The sequence below is a fragment of the Lissotriton vulgaris genome, chromosome 5 (genome assembly GCF_964263255.1).
Source record: "Lissotriton vulgaris chromosome 5, aLisVul1.2, whole genome shotgun sequence".
In the NCBI taxonomy this organism is placed as follows: domain Eukaryota; kingdom Metazoa; phylum Chordata; class Amphibia; order Caudata; family Salamandridae; genus Lissotriton; species Lissotriton vulgaris.
The window spans coordinates 1,603,450,955-1,603,465,829 of NC_141693.1; positions in this window are offsets into that span (position 1 = coordinate 1,603,450,955).

A 14,875-nucleotide genomic window follows, 5' to 3' on the forward strand; every position below is an offset into this window, starting at 1 on the left:
ACCTCATGGTCATAGTTCTTTTGTTGCTCTAGCCTCTCCCCCTCCCCCACTGACCCCGCCCCCACCGGTGCGGCCCTCGGCCACAAACTACACTTTAAATTTGGCCCCTGAGAGAAAGTTTGTGAGTACCCATGCTCTAGAACCGCATCTACCTGATTTAGAATGTTTTTGTTTTTTTCCGGTCATTTTTAGTTTTTCCCTGTTTTATTGTAGTTGCCAGGTCGTCTGCTGTGGCGCCTCACAATATTTTTCCCTTCCCCCTATGTTTTTTTGGTTTATTTAAGCTCTTTGTCTTATTAGATTTTTTTTAATGGATTTAATACTTGTGCTCAATCATGTCGGAGGATGGTGATGAAGTTAAAATGTTGCCCCCCCTGGAAACAATTCTGCGGATGCCCATGGGTGTGATCACTGCTGATTGACAGCAGCAGGGATGACACAACAAGTGCGGAGTGCGAATGTCAGATTGGCAGTCTGTCTTGCGACAGCCAACCCGTAATGCGCACTACTTCCACACCAATCCAGTAGCTTTGTAACAGCGTGGGATTGCAGACACAGATCCCCAGACGTAAAAGGAGTGCTGTGTTACCCCACCCCATCCAATCCTGATGCTTCTCTTATCCTGAAAACAGACTAGTCGCCACTTCCCCCACCCAGCCTTGCAGCAGAGAGGCACTGACCAGTCCTGCTCAGAGCGGTTCGCCACTGGTTCTAGCCCAGCCTTGTCCCCTGCATCTTCACCTGGTTTTTATTTCTACTTGCTCTTCTTTGGAGTGTTTTTTATTTATTTTCCCTCTTAGCATTTCTTTTGTTTGGCTTCTAATTCCTGCTCAGTATTGTTCTTCCCCTTTTGTGCCCTGTGTACGCGTCCCTGTGGGCCGTACCACTTTCGGACCGGTTCTTGACGGTTCTCATCCATGCCGAGCACACTGCCCTCCCACTTCCCAGACTGCCCTTCCCGAATCCCAGGGCTACTTAATGGAGGCTGCTGCATGACTCCAGTGAGTAGCCCTGACCCAACAGGTCTGCACCTCCCTCATCCCAGAGCTACTTAATGGAAGTCGCTGCACGCCCACGCCCAAAGACAAGCCCATCTGTGCCCGTCCGCGCTCAGTGCCAGGACCCTACAACCCGATGCCTTTACTCCACCAAAGAATTCAGACATCTCAAACTCAGGCTACAAAACATCAACTGCTGCAATGCCTCTCCACGCTCCCCCAAAGGACATTTTTACCTGCAACCACTGCCACTTCTCATGTGACACAAGAGCCACCATGACCACCTACCAGCAGCAGGCACTCCTTCAGAGACCACAGCTCTACTGCGCCTTACTCAACGTCAGATCCCTCTGCAAGTACGCCCCGGAAATCTGGGACACCATAACCACCCATGCCCATCGTTCATCACGAAACCTGGCTCACGCCCTCATCAGCACCTGCCACAACACCCCGAGTACATGATGATCTACTGTGACCGCCCCAGCAGACCAAGCGGAGGCATCACCATCATCCAGGACGCCAAAACCACCATCAGAGGAACCCCCAGGTAAGCACGCAATGGCGACGGACGCTCTTGGGTAGAGCTCCGCTACCGGCTCCCCTTCCCTGAGCCAATTATCCGGCAATTTTGGACGTGGCCGCCCGAAACCTCGAGCGGACCCCCCCGGAACCCGCCACGGCACATCTGGCGAATTTTTTGATCCCGAGCTCCGACGGGGCCGACCCCGACCTCTCCCACAGCCCCCTTGCGGGACAGGGCGCTCCCGGGCCGGCGGCGCATCCAAGACAGACCGGGGCTTGGGCCCAGAAGACAGGCCCGACGGCCCGCCCTCACCGAGCTGCCCGGGCCTCACGGGCTGCACACTGCCTTGCCGGGTGGACCCGCCAGTGGTCCGGAGGACACCCTGAACAGCTACAGACCGCCAGGGACGAGCCCGGGCGACGGGGAGAGCAGGACCCCCCCGTTCGCGCCGTGGCCCCCACACACGACCTGCCCAGACCAAGGAGAGGCACGGCGGGGTGGAGGTCGACCCGAGAAGGACGCAGGCGACGGCGGTTGCCCCAACGGCGGACTGCCCCCCCGGAGGGATCACACAGCAGCCGGCGCCACCCGGGGCGCCCACCACGCTGAAGCGGACACCGAGGGGCCTGCAGGAGGCAGCGGCCCCCGAGCCAGGCGCTGAGGGCCTGGAACTCTGACCGGGGGCAGCGCACCACCGGGGATAGAACAGCCATCCCCCCCCCCCGCATTGTAGACGCACGGAGGGGTGCTCCTGCAGACCCCCCCCCCCCCACATGGAGGTGAAGGCGGCCGGAGAGAAAATGGGGCATGAGTGAAGAGAGGACCAGGCCCTGACCGACCTGCCCAGACCACACGGGCACACGTGTCGTGCACGCCCCCTCGGCCAAAGCAACATTCGAGCCGGTGAGGCGCAGCCGTGGGACGGTAGGGCGAAACACCCCCTGGAGGACCCCCTCCCCCCCTCCCTCGGGGGCAACAACGACGGCCTAACCTGAGGGACCAGCTGGCACCCGCGGAGCCCCAACTCAGGAGCGCAGTACTTCAGGGGACACCATCGCTGGAGTAGCACCGGGGGACGACCCTGCAGGACAGGCGCCACCCGCACATGTCCGGGGGAGTGCGGACCCGCACTGGGACTGGTGGGGCCCCGCCGAAGGGGAAGACGGGCAGACCGATACACAAAATGGCCGCCGAGCAACTGGCTGCGAGGCTCGACAGCGTGCTGGCAGCGATGGAACGGATGGAGCAGTCCCTCCAGCAAACTAGAACCTCCCTGGAGTCCAAAATTGATGGGGTCGCAGTGGACCTGACCCTCCTGCGTGATGACCACAGGAAACTGTCCGACCGAACCAAGACCCTGGAAGGCGCAGTGAAGGAGATCGAGCCCAAGGTCATTCAGACAGACAGGCAAGTGCAGGACCTCCTGAACAGAGTGGAGTTCCTGGAGGACAGGGCCGAGGACGCGGAAGGGAGGGTGAGGCGCAACAACATTAGACTTGTGGGGGTTCCTGAAAAATGGGAGGGGGCCCGCCCGGCCGAACATGTGGAAGACTGGCTGCGGACACTTTTGCCCGAAGGCTCGCTGTCACCGCACTTCATCGTGGAGCGCGCACATCGGGTGCCAACGAGGCCCTATACCACCGGCGCCAACCCGAGGCCGTTGCTCTTCAGGATACTGAACTATAGGGACAGAGACACGGTGCTGCGAGAGGCACGGCGATTGGGCGAGGTACGCATAGACAGCGCGTCGATCATGTTCTTCCCCGATTACACCATCCAGGTACAGCGCCAGAGGCACGACTTCATGGAAGTGAAGAGGAGGCTACGCACTGCGGGCCTCAAGTACTCCCTACTATTCCCTGCCAAGCTGAGAGTGGTGGCGGGAGACAACACTTACTTCTTTAACACACCCGTGGAGGCCAGCGAGTGGCTGGACGGGGGCACGGACACGGCACCGAAACACTCTCGCGGAGGCGAGGCGAGGGCCAGGCCACGAGGACCGCGACGACGCCGCAGACACAGGACCCAACAGTCCCAACACGCGGAGGAGGGGGCGGGACACTCCCCCACACTGGACCAGATGCTCCAAGAACAACGCGATGCATTACAGAAGGTTTCCCAAATGAGCAACTCACCCTCCCAAGAGACAGCCCAGGAGGACGGCCAACAGCCGGTACCTAGCGACGACGACGAGGCCATATACGGGATCCCGAACTCACAGATCTCGGTGGAACTGCCCATCGTCACGCCGCAAACCTCTGACCTGATCCACTGATCCTACAGGTGATGTCTGCATTGGCCTTGCCGCAGCGAGGGAGGGCTGGCAGTGGTCGACTGGACGATGATGCGCAATTGGCGCCCGCCACTGTTGGGGCCACCTCCCACCCCCCCTCCCCCCTCCCCCCCTGCCAGCTGACCGAACTGTGGACACCTGGAACAGTGAGTAATGCCCTTATGGCACTAGTGGTAAGCAGGGAGGGCACTGAAGGGGTGGTCTTTTAGCACGCATCCGCACCTGGCCACACACAGGATGGGTTACTTGGAGCATTGGACCGTAGTGGGTGGCCACTAACGTCCTGTATTGAATGGCTCAGGGAAGCGACTTGCTTCCCCTAACTGACTATATATCCGTCTTGCCGAACTTGTGCTTAGCACCCACTGCCCCTTAGACAAGTAAGAATGTTCCTCTCCCTTGAGAGCATGGACGGTGGCCCGTTCCGCCACTGCCCTTTTGGTATTTTAGTGGGGATAGCCCGCTGTTGGTTGTTGTTATACATTGTTTTTTTTCCCTGTCCTAATGTTTTCCCGAACTTTGCTGAGTGTACTGTGGGGGGTGGGAACGGAAGAGCTGGGAGAGCCACTGCTGGGGCCTTTGGTGGAGCCGCTACTATTGGGAATGTCAGGGAGGACTGTGTATTGCCAAAATGTCTGCCATAAAAATATGCACATGGAACATTAGAGGTATGCACACACCCGCGCGCAGGTATCAAATCTACTCCTACTTGAAGAGGCAGAACGTGCAGGTCGCGCTATTGCAGGAAACACACCTGAGTGGGGCGGAGGTGACAGCGCTGAGGCGGAGATGGAGGGGACAATTGTATGCCACTGAATACTCCTCATACGCCCGCGGAGCGCTGCTGTGGGTAAAGCCGGGAACCCCCTTCGTGATGTCAGAAGTTCACATAGATGCGGAGGGGAGGTATGTCCTGGTGAAGGGTCGCATAGACGGGCAACCAGTGGTCCTGGCGTCCATTTACGCTCCAAACATGGATCAGGGCACCTTCCTGGCGCGCATCTCAGAGAAATTGGCGCCCTGGCACGGCGTCCCATGGATACTGGGAGGCGACTATAACACGGTACTAGACCCAGTGCTGGACCGCTCGGTCCCGCCAAGGCCAGAGGCAACATCCCAGGGGGCCACGAGGGCACTCACACAGTGGGCGACACAGTGGGACCTGGAAGATGCATGGCGTGCGCACAACCCGGACACTAGGGTGTACTCTTATTTCTCGGGAGCACATGCGTTACACGTTCGCCTCAACAGATACATGGTATCAACGGAAATGTTGCCGCATATCACTGACTCTCAATACCTGGGTAGGACACATTCGGACCACAACCCCCACACACTACACATGGCTTGGGAACGCCCGCGCCCACCAATCCCCACATGGCGACTGCAACCTGCATTACTGCTAGATGGCCCCTTCAGAGACTCCCTGCAGGCCTGCGTAGCGCAATACTTCAATGACAATTCAGATACAGCATCCTCCCCGAGAGTAGAGTGGGACGCATTCAAGGTGGTGGTACGGGGACATTGCTTGAGCACTCGGGGGAGCATACGGTGGAAGCTGGAGGAGGACTTGCGCAGGGTGGAAGCGGACCTACTCGGCAGGGAACAGGAGGCGGTGGGAGGTGCAGGAGACCGGCTGCAGGCGGCCGGGCGGAGCACAAAACACTACTGGAACGGCTGCGACACGTCAACTTTGCGGCCAATTCGGCGCGAGTGCACCAACACAGTGACAAGCCCGGTAGGCTATTGGCCTGGTTAGTCAGGCAGGAGGAACGCACGGAGCCAGTATCCGTCATCCGCACGGCTGAGGGAGAGCTAGTGTACACCCAAATCAGGATACATCAAGCGTTTGTGGGGCACTATCAGGCCCTATACAAATCGCAACTGAGAGTCTCCGCGGCCTACATAGCAGAATACCTGGCGGACATCCCGCTGCCCTTCCTTATAGGCTCGCAGCAAGACGCCCTGGGGGCGCCATTCTCCTCGGAAGAAATACGCGAGGCCATTTTCGCACTGTCCAACGGCAAATCACCTGGCCCAGATGGACTACCCGCCGAATTCTTTAAGGCGTGTTCGGACACGCTGGTTCCGGAGCTGCTCAAATTGTACAATACTGCGATGGAGGAATCAGCACTCCCAGACTCGCTTAACGAGGCAAACCTGGTCTCGCTGCTGAAACCGGGCAGAGATGGCGCACTCATGGGGTCCTATAGGCCGTTGGCCATGCTGAATACTGATTATAAAATCTTCACCTCCCTCCTGGCCCGCCGCCTGGCCCTGGAGGTACCAACTCTGGTGCATGCGGATCAAAACGGCTTCATGCCGGCGCGGAGCACGTCTCGTAACCTACGCCGCCTCTTCCGGATTCAGGAAGCGGCTCTGACGCATTGGCCTAGATCGGGGTGTCTGGTCTTGGACCTGGAGAAGGCCTTCGATTCAGTAGAATGGCCATACCTGGGAGCAGTGCTGGACAGATTCGAGGTGGGAGATGCATTTGCTGACATGGTCGGACTGCTCTACCAGAGACCCAGTGTCCGAGTGAGGACGGGTGGGCTGCTGTCGGAGAAGATCGGGGTGCGTAGAGGCACCAGGCAAGGCTGCCCCCTGTCGCCCCTCCTCTTCTCTTTAGCCGTTGAACCACTGGCGGCTCTGCTACGGGACAGAGGAGCGGAATGGGGGATCCCATTGGCTGACGGAACGCACACAGTCTCACTCTATGCAGACGACCTGCTGCTTTATGTGCGGGACCTCACCGCGGTGCCAGCCGAGCTATCGGACATCTTCCAGACCTTCGCGGAGGTCTCGGGCCTCAGGGTCAACTGGGCCAAGTCCGGGGTATACTCGTTCAGCCGCGATCAGGAGGAATGCGATGTGCATCTTGGAGGAGCCCGGCTCGCTTGGTACCCGACCACGTTTAAATACCTAGGACTACACATCTATAGAGACCCACAGGACTTACTAGAGGGCAACCTGGTGCGCGCCATTTCCTCCCTGCGAGCCCAGATGTCCTTCTGGAAAACTCTGCCGCTGAACGTGCCCAGCCGAATAGCTCTTTCTAAAATGATAGCGCTCCCTAGGCTACTCTATCACTTCGCGAATATCCCCACATATGTCCCCACGCGGATATTCCGCGACCTGGAATTAATGCTTCGCGGCTTGATCTGGAGCGCGGGACGACCTCGAGTGGCGCTGGCTAAACTGTACTCCCCGACCGCGGAGGGAGGATTGGCTGTCCCCAACATGGAGCTGTATTACCTAGCTGCACAGCTCCAATGGGTGACGTACTGGCTCAGCGATACACATCTAGACGATACGGCCACTGCTGACTACCAATGGACTCACCCCCAGGTCTGCGCCCTGTTTCACCCATTGACCAAGGGACCCCGTCCTCTGCCCTTGCATATGGCCGTGGCCCGCAAATGTTTTCTCCGCAGCCTGAAGCTGACACAAAATACCAGACCATATGCTCCTGCCCTCCCCCTGCTGGGCACCCCCAGGAGGAGCGGGATGGTTACGCCGCGCAATCTGGACCACTGGATCACAGCTGGAGTAGAGACCATGGGTGACCTGTATGTTGACGGGGCCCTGCTCCCGTTTGCGGAACTATCGGAAACCACGGGACTCCCGGCCGGGCAATTCCTATTCCATGCGTCGGTACTGCGGGCATACACAGACTCCTGGGGTGACATCCAGGATGAGCCGCCGATGCACCACCTGATCCAATATCTACATGTAATGGGCAGAGGCTCGCACATCACGCATTGGTTAGCACAGGCGCTTCTCATCCACACGCAAAAACCCACACAGCAGATTAGGGCTAAATGGGCGGCGCACCGAGGGAGGGATTGGACGGATAAGGAGTGGAACCTAGTACTAGCTAGCCCCGTGAACGTCCCCCGCAATTCCCGCTTCCGTATCATTCAACTGTACATACTGCACCAGGCATACCTAACGCCAGATAGAATAAACAGATACTTCGCGATCGACACTGCCGTTTGTCCCAGATGTGACCTGCTGGGCGCAGATATCCTGCACATGCTTTGGCACTGCCCAACCCTGACCGCGTACTGGGGGGAGGTGATCTCACTCCTGAATCACAGCACGGGCCCGGGTCTGCCGGACACGTGGGAGACGTGCATTCTCGGACTCTATAAAAGAACCAAGCTGAACAAAACACAGGCACGATTCTGGGATCTGGGCCTCATCACGGCCAAACGGCTGCTCACACGACACTGGAAACGGCGGGAACCGCCCACCCCGAAACACTGGTTCACATCCTTTACTAACTGGGCCAGGGCGGAAGGCACGGCGCTCCACCGGGAAGAAATAGCGGGCCTGAGGCAGTTCCCGATAGCACAGCTCTGGGATGGCATCCTGGGGTCCCTGCAGGGGGAGGGCACTGTCAGAGGGCTCACGTAGAATAAGCGACACCGGAGGTGGGCCACAGAGGCTAATGCTCTATCGCAGGAACCACCGCATGCGGCGCCCCCCCCCACCCCCCCCCCGACACAGACAAGAATCAACCAGCGCGTAGACCTCAGACACGACCAGACGCCCACGCGGGCGCCCACCAGCAGCCATTGCCCAGCAGTGCGCCCCAAGCACAGAGTTGCTGACATCGCCCCCGCAAGCACACTCCACCCCCCCCCACCCACTTTCACATATATGTTTACATGTTTGTAGTATCGGACCCCTGCTCACCGACGGTGGCCTCTCCAATCCCCCATGCTACGGTGGGTAGAAGCCGTCGGTGGCGCTCCAGGCGGCGACTGCAGGCGTAGACGCCGCTTGATACATCGACAGCGAGGCTACTCCACCTGACTGCTACATGCTCCACTAACAAGGCCGGCGACCGGCGAAATACCATGGCCCAAAGGAGCTGTCCCACTCTAAGTCCGAGCACACTTGCGCATGCACACCTCTGACCTCCTGTTGTACTGTAACAACATCGACAACTACCACACCGATTAGAGGTGGCTCCTACTAACACCGTGCAAGTGGGACGGACTTCAAGTGGTGAAGTCGCGATAGGAACATTGGGACATACCGATACGAACTGTTTTGTTTAGTTTGCCGATTTCATGGCTCAGTTCTAGAAAAAATGAAAAATAAGACGTCATTTATGGACCTTTTCTTTTCTTGATTCAAGGTAATGTGATTATATTATGTAAGTCCTAGTGTACCGGGGACACAAGGGGCGCAATGACACGCCCTCTTATGCTGACCTGCAACCTCACGATTCACCTTTCATTTGCAGCCGGCCCGCAGGGTTGTAGGCTTTGCTATATGTACTGCACCTTTGAACATTAATAAACGTCTTCAAAAAAAAAAAAAAAATCAGAGGAACCCCCAGGACCTCGCCCCAACTTCTGCAACTCCATCCCGGAATTCAACCGGGATCCTAGCAATCAACTCCAACCTCTACATCTTCCTAGGGGACCTGAACTTCCACCTAGAAGACCCATCTGACCCCTACTCCACCACGCTAATGGAAAACATGAGCACGATCAGCCTATCTCAGTTGGTCACCTTCCTCATGTTAAGAGCGGGACACACACTGGACCACATCTTCTCCACAAACGGTAGATCCAAGTTCTCCCACAACATCGAGCTGACCTTGACGGACTACAGTATCGTCCACTTCACCATCGACGGCTCAAGCGACACACTGACAAAACACACTGGTGAAGGTGGCGGGACCGAGCACTTCGCTGAGCAGCCGGCCTCCTCGCCAGTCGTATTAGGAGTTGCCAGCTGGGCTGGCAGTTGCATGGCAGCAGAATCAAGCCAGATTCCTATGCTGTCCACACTGCTGACTGTTGGACACACCCAGAATGTGATCTCAGCCAGAGGGGGGTATGTTTGTGTTTTTTATATTTTTGCAGTTTGTTATAGTACTAACCCAACCCGAAGGTATTGGAGCACTTTCTATGTGCACCAGTGACATGACATAAGAACACAACCACCCTCAGGACAGAATTTGCCAAATTTAACTGCCTTTCCACTCACTCTCGCATAGTGGTGTCCCCGCCATAAAAAAGTTGGCAGAAAGGTAGTTGGCGATTAACCAGGCAGAAACAATGCCAAGACAGCCTCTATGGGCCGCCTCTGACCCTGAGACATGTCGGTGGTGGCAGCGGTCTTCAGGAGGCCCCAGCACCCTGCTTGTAATCTGTCAGTCAGGCCGTCACCACCAAACTCTTAATCAGGGCCTAAGTGAGGAACACAAACCTTTCTTTTAAATATTGCACTCCTTGTTGGTGAGTTTGTGCTGCCATGTTAACTTAACCACATGAGGTTGCTATTTTTCTTTGCTTCAGTTTTGTATTTGCTACTGGTGAATGTTTATGATTTATGAGCAGAAGAAAAGATGATGTCACCCTAAGACGAACAAGGTTAGGATCCCTGGAGACATTACCCTGATCAAAGGATGAGATCATTGAATATACTTACCTAGCCAGTCTCCCTGTTTTTATTACACAGCTGGCTGCGGCTGTGAAGTGCAGTACTCTGTTAAATTGAAGGTAAGATCTTCTCTGATCCTTTTCAGGTGGCGATCAGTCCTCCACAGGTGCTAATCTGCTGACATTAAAAATAGTTTCATCTTTTATTTCTAGTGCAGAGCATGCAATTTTATGAGGGCTGGACACGCGTCTTTAAATTTACAGCCATTCCAGCTTACTTGGAGAGAAATACCACATGTTTAGTGCTAATTTACGTTCAATAAAGTTGTGAGGCCTGGCCCTTATTCTCAATGCAGGAGGAGAAATTATTATTTGCATAGCCTACTGTGGATTTTACAGTGCTTAGTATTTACACTTTCATTGAATGCAAGGAATTTCAATATTTACAAAGTCAACGTTTCATAGGGTGCAGAAGAGAAGCTGAAAGATCGCTCACTAAGCCAGGGGCGCTTCTCCACTAGGGCTGAGGAGTGTCACCCCACTGCTTTATTGCAAGAAAGAAGAAGGGTTTAGTTGGGGGAGGGGCTGCTCTGCGAGCAGGGCTAGGCAGGGGAGGAGAGGTGTGCCCACTCCAGAGGGCACAATGACTGTTTCGTCGGCCCTCTGGGGCTACCCAAACCAGTCATGTGCACTCTGCCCTTTCTCCATGCAGGCTACAATCAGCCTGCATGGAGAAAATGGCCTCCCCATAAGCCCCTGGCTGGGCGGCATCACCACCAATCACAGCGCTGCCATTGCAGCATTGTGATTGGCTTAGGGTAGGGAGGCTGCCTGCATCCTGTTCCTGCCAGAGGCAAGAGAGCCGGAGCAGGAGCTGAGAAAACGTGGGACCCGGCCGGTGGACAGGTACTTTTTAGGGCTCGCGAAGCGAAAAGCCCTTTTACTGGCGTTTTAAAAATGGACCTGTAAATTCACAAATTCCACACGCTAGTTTCCTTTCCAGTCTGCTATTGGCCTTTACGTGTGTTTTTGTTTTAAAGCGAGCATACCATATGTCAGAGGCGCACGCATAACTCCGCCCCTGGCCTATTGGTGTCTGTTACTCGCATTTCCTGACATATTGCTTTCAATTATCGGGCCAGACTCGTTCGTGATAATTCAAAGCATATGTCAGGAAAAGCGCGTGCACCACTCCTGGCTTTGTTTTTTTTTTCACAATTGCTTTCAATTTCCCTCAGTGCGGCTCAGGCAGCCGACAAGCACATAGGGACACTACCTTCCTCTGTACATCTGGGCTAACCGGAGCAGAGAGGGGAGTGCTGGTAGGAGTGTTTTTACGGGCTGCAGACGACGCACCCTCCCCAATGAACCTAGTGCTCTGGCTGCTTGGGTAGAGGCATCCATGCTGCAAGAAGCTGAAAGTGCTTCCACGCTTCAGCCTCTCTCGGCGAACATTAATCTGTCCTGGGAAATAGGCGCCTCCTTTCGCTAACTAAGTAAAGGCACGCTTAATGATCTCAAGTGCAAGGAAGTCCTTCCTTGAAAGCAGCGTGGGTAGGAAGCGGTGCCTCCTCTCTACAGGGCAGCGGCTGCTTCCCCCGCCTGTCTGTGGAATAGGACGCGGGGGATGCTCCGGCTCTGCGTGAAGTGCACCCCATCCCGGGCGGTTTTTATGGAATCTAGGTCTGAGAGGACGGCACACAACTGTGCACCTCATCCCGCGGGCTGCAGCCCTGTGTGTGTGTCATTGTGCTACTGTAATGTAGCGCTGTATGTAGTGTAAAGCGCTCATCAATTGTACTCTGGAAGAGCAGTGCAGCTTTAAATGGGATGAAAAAACTAGGGAGGCTCGTAAAGGGGCGAGGCCACTGTAATTAAGGGTGTGAATTAAAACACTTAAGCTACAAATCTGTGTTTAGCATGCTGTGCCGCCCGACTTGTATTTTGATCTTTTTGTCATTTCATCCAGATACGATATAAGTGACATCATGCCTACAACAAGGCAGGACCATTGGCTTTGCCAATGTTTGTTAGTTGAACCTGGGGGTGCACCTCATCCCGTGGGCTGCAGCCCTGTGTGTGTGTAATTGTGCTACTGTACTGTAGCGCTGCATGTGGTGCACGCGGCACAAAGCGATCATCACTTATACTCGGGATGAGCAGTGGAGCTTTAAGTGGGATGAACAAACTAGGGGGGCTCGTAAAAGGGCGTGGCCACTGTAATTAAGGGTATGATTTAAAACACATAAGCTAAAAATGTGTGTTTAGCACGCTGTGCCGCCTGACTTGTATTTTGATGTTTCTGTCATTGCATCCAGAGATACGAGTGACATCATACCTACAACAAGGCAGGACCATTGGCTTTGTCAATGGTTGTTAGTTGAACCTGGGGGTGCACCTCATCCCTCGGCTGCAGCCTGGGTATGTGTCATTGTGCTACTGAACTGTAGCACTGTATGTAGTGCACGCGGCACAAAGCAATCATCACTTATACTTGGGAGGAGCAGTGGAGCTTTAAGTGGGATATAAAAACTATGGGGTCTCTTAAAGGGGCGAGGCCACTGTAATTAAGGGTGTGATTTAAAACACATGAGCTAAAAATCTGTGTTTAGCACGCTGTGCCGCCCGACTTGTATTTTGATCTTTCTGTCATTGCATCCAGAGATACAATACAAGTGACATCATGCCTACAACAAGGCAGGACCATTGGCTTTGTCAATGGTTGTTAGTTGAACTTGGGGGGTGCACCTCATCCTGCGGGCTGCAGCCCTGTGTGTGTCATTGTGCTACTGTACTCTAGCGCTGTATGTAGTGCACGTGGCACAAAGCGCTCATCACTTATACTTGGGAAGAGCAGTGGAGCTTTAAGTGGGATGAAAAAGCCTAGGGGGGCTCATAAAGGGGCGTGGCCACTGTAATTAAGGGCGTGATTTAAAACACATAAGCTAAAAATCTGTGTTTAGCACGCTGTGCCGCCTGACTTGTATTTAGATTTTTCTGTCATTGCATCCAGAGATACGAGTGACATCATACCTACAACAAGGCAGGACCATTGGCTTTGTCAATGGTTGTTGGTTGAACCTGGGGGTGCACCTCAACCCGCGGGCTGCAGCCCTGTGTGTGTGTCATTGTGCTACTGAACTGTAGCGCTGTATGTAGTTCACGCGGCACAAAGCGCTCATCACTTATACTCGGGAAGAGCAGTGGAGCTTTAAGTGGGATGAAAAAACCTGGGGGGCTCGTAAAGGGGCGTGGCCACTGTAGTTAAGGGCGTAATTTAAAACACGTAAGCTACAAATCTGTGTTTAGCACGCTGTGCCGCCTGACTTGTATTTAGATTTTTCTGTCATTGCATCCAGAGATACGAGTGACATCATACCTACAACAAGGCAGGACCATTGGCTTTGTCAATGGTTGTTGGTTGAACCTGGGGGTGCACCTCAACCCGCGGGCTGCAGCCCTGTGTGTGTGTCATTGTGCTACTGAACTGTAGCGCTGTATGTAGTTCACGCGGCACAAAGCGCTCATCACTTATACTCGGGAAGAGCAGTGGAGCTTTAAGTGGGATGAAAAAACCTGGGGGGCTCGTAAAGGGGCGTGGCCACTGTAGTTAAGGGCGTAATTTAAAACACTTAAGCTACAAATCTGTGTTTAGCACAAGTGCCGCCCCGACTTGTATTTTGATGTTTCTGTCATTGCATCCAGAGATATGATACAAGTGACATAATACCTACAACAAGGCAGGACCATTGGCTTTGTCAATGGTTGTTAGTTGAACCTGGGGGTGCACCTCATCCCTCGTGCTGAAGCCAGGGTGTGTGTCATTGTGCTACTGTACTCTAGCGCTGTATGTAGTGCACGCGGCACAAAGCGCTCATCACTTATACTCGGGAAGAGCAGTGGAGCTTTAAGTGGGATGAAAAAACTAGGGGGGGCTGGTAGAGGGGCGTGGCCACTGTAATTAAGGGTGTGATTTAAAACACTTAAGCTACAAATCTGTGTTTAGCACGCTGTGCCGCCCGACATGTATTTTGATCTTTCTGTCATTGCATCCAGAGATACGAGTGACATCATACCTACAACAAGGCAGGACCATTGGCTTTGGCAACGGTTGTTAGTTGAACCTGGGGGTGCACCTCATCCCTCGGGCTGCAGCCCTGTGTGTGTGTCATTGTGCTACTGTACTCTAGCACTGTATGTAGTGCACGCGGCACAAAGCGCTCATCACTTACACTCGGGAAGAGCAGTGGAGCAGGAGGGAGCCAAGCATGCACCCTGCGCTCTAAGCTCTATAGTCAGGGCTTTAAGTGGGATGAAAAAACTAGGGGACTCGTAAAGGGGCGTGGCCACTGTAATTAAGAGCTTCATTTAAAACACTTAAGCTAAAAATCTGTGTTTAGCACTGTGTGCCGCCCGACTTGTATTTTGATGTTTCTGTCATTGCATCCAGATATACAAGTGACATCATACCTACAACAAGGCAGGACCATTGGCTTTGTCAATGGTTGTTAGTTGAACCTGGGTGTGCACCTCATCCTGCAATGCAATAGGCCTTGCATTATTAAAGTTTGAGCTATTGGCATTGTAAATGACAATGCCTTTTATTCATTTGCATCGGTGCGTAAACAAGCACTTTGTACCTTTAGTCAATGCTTAT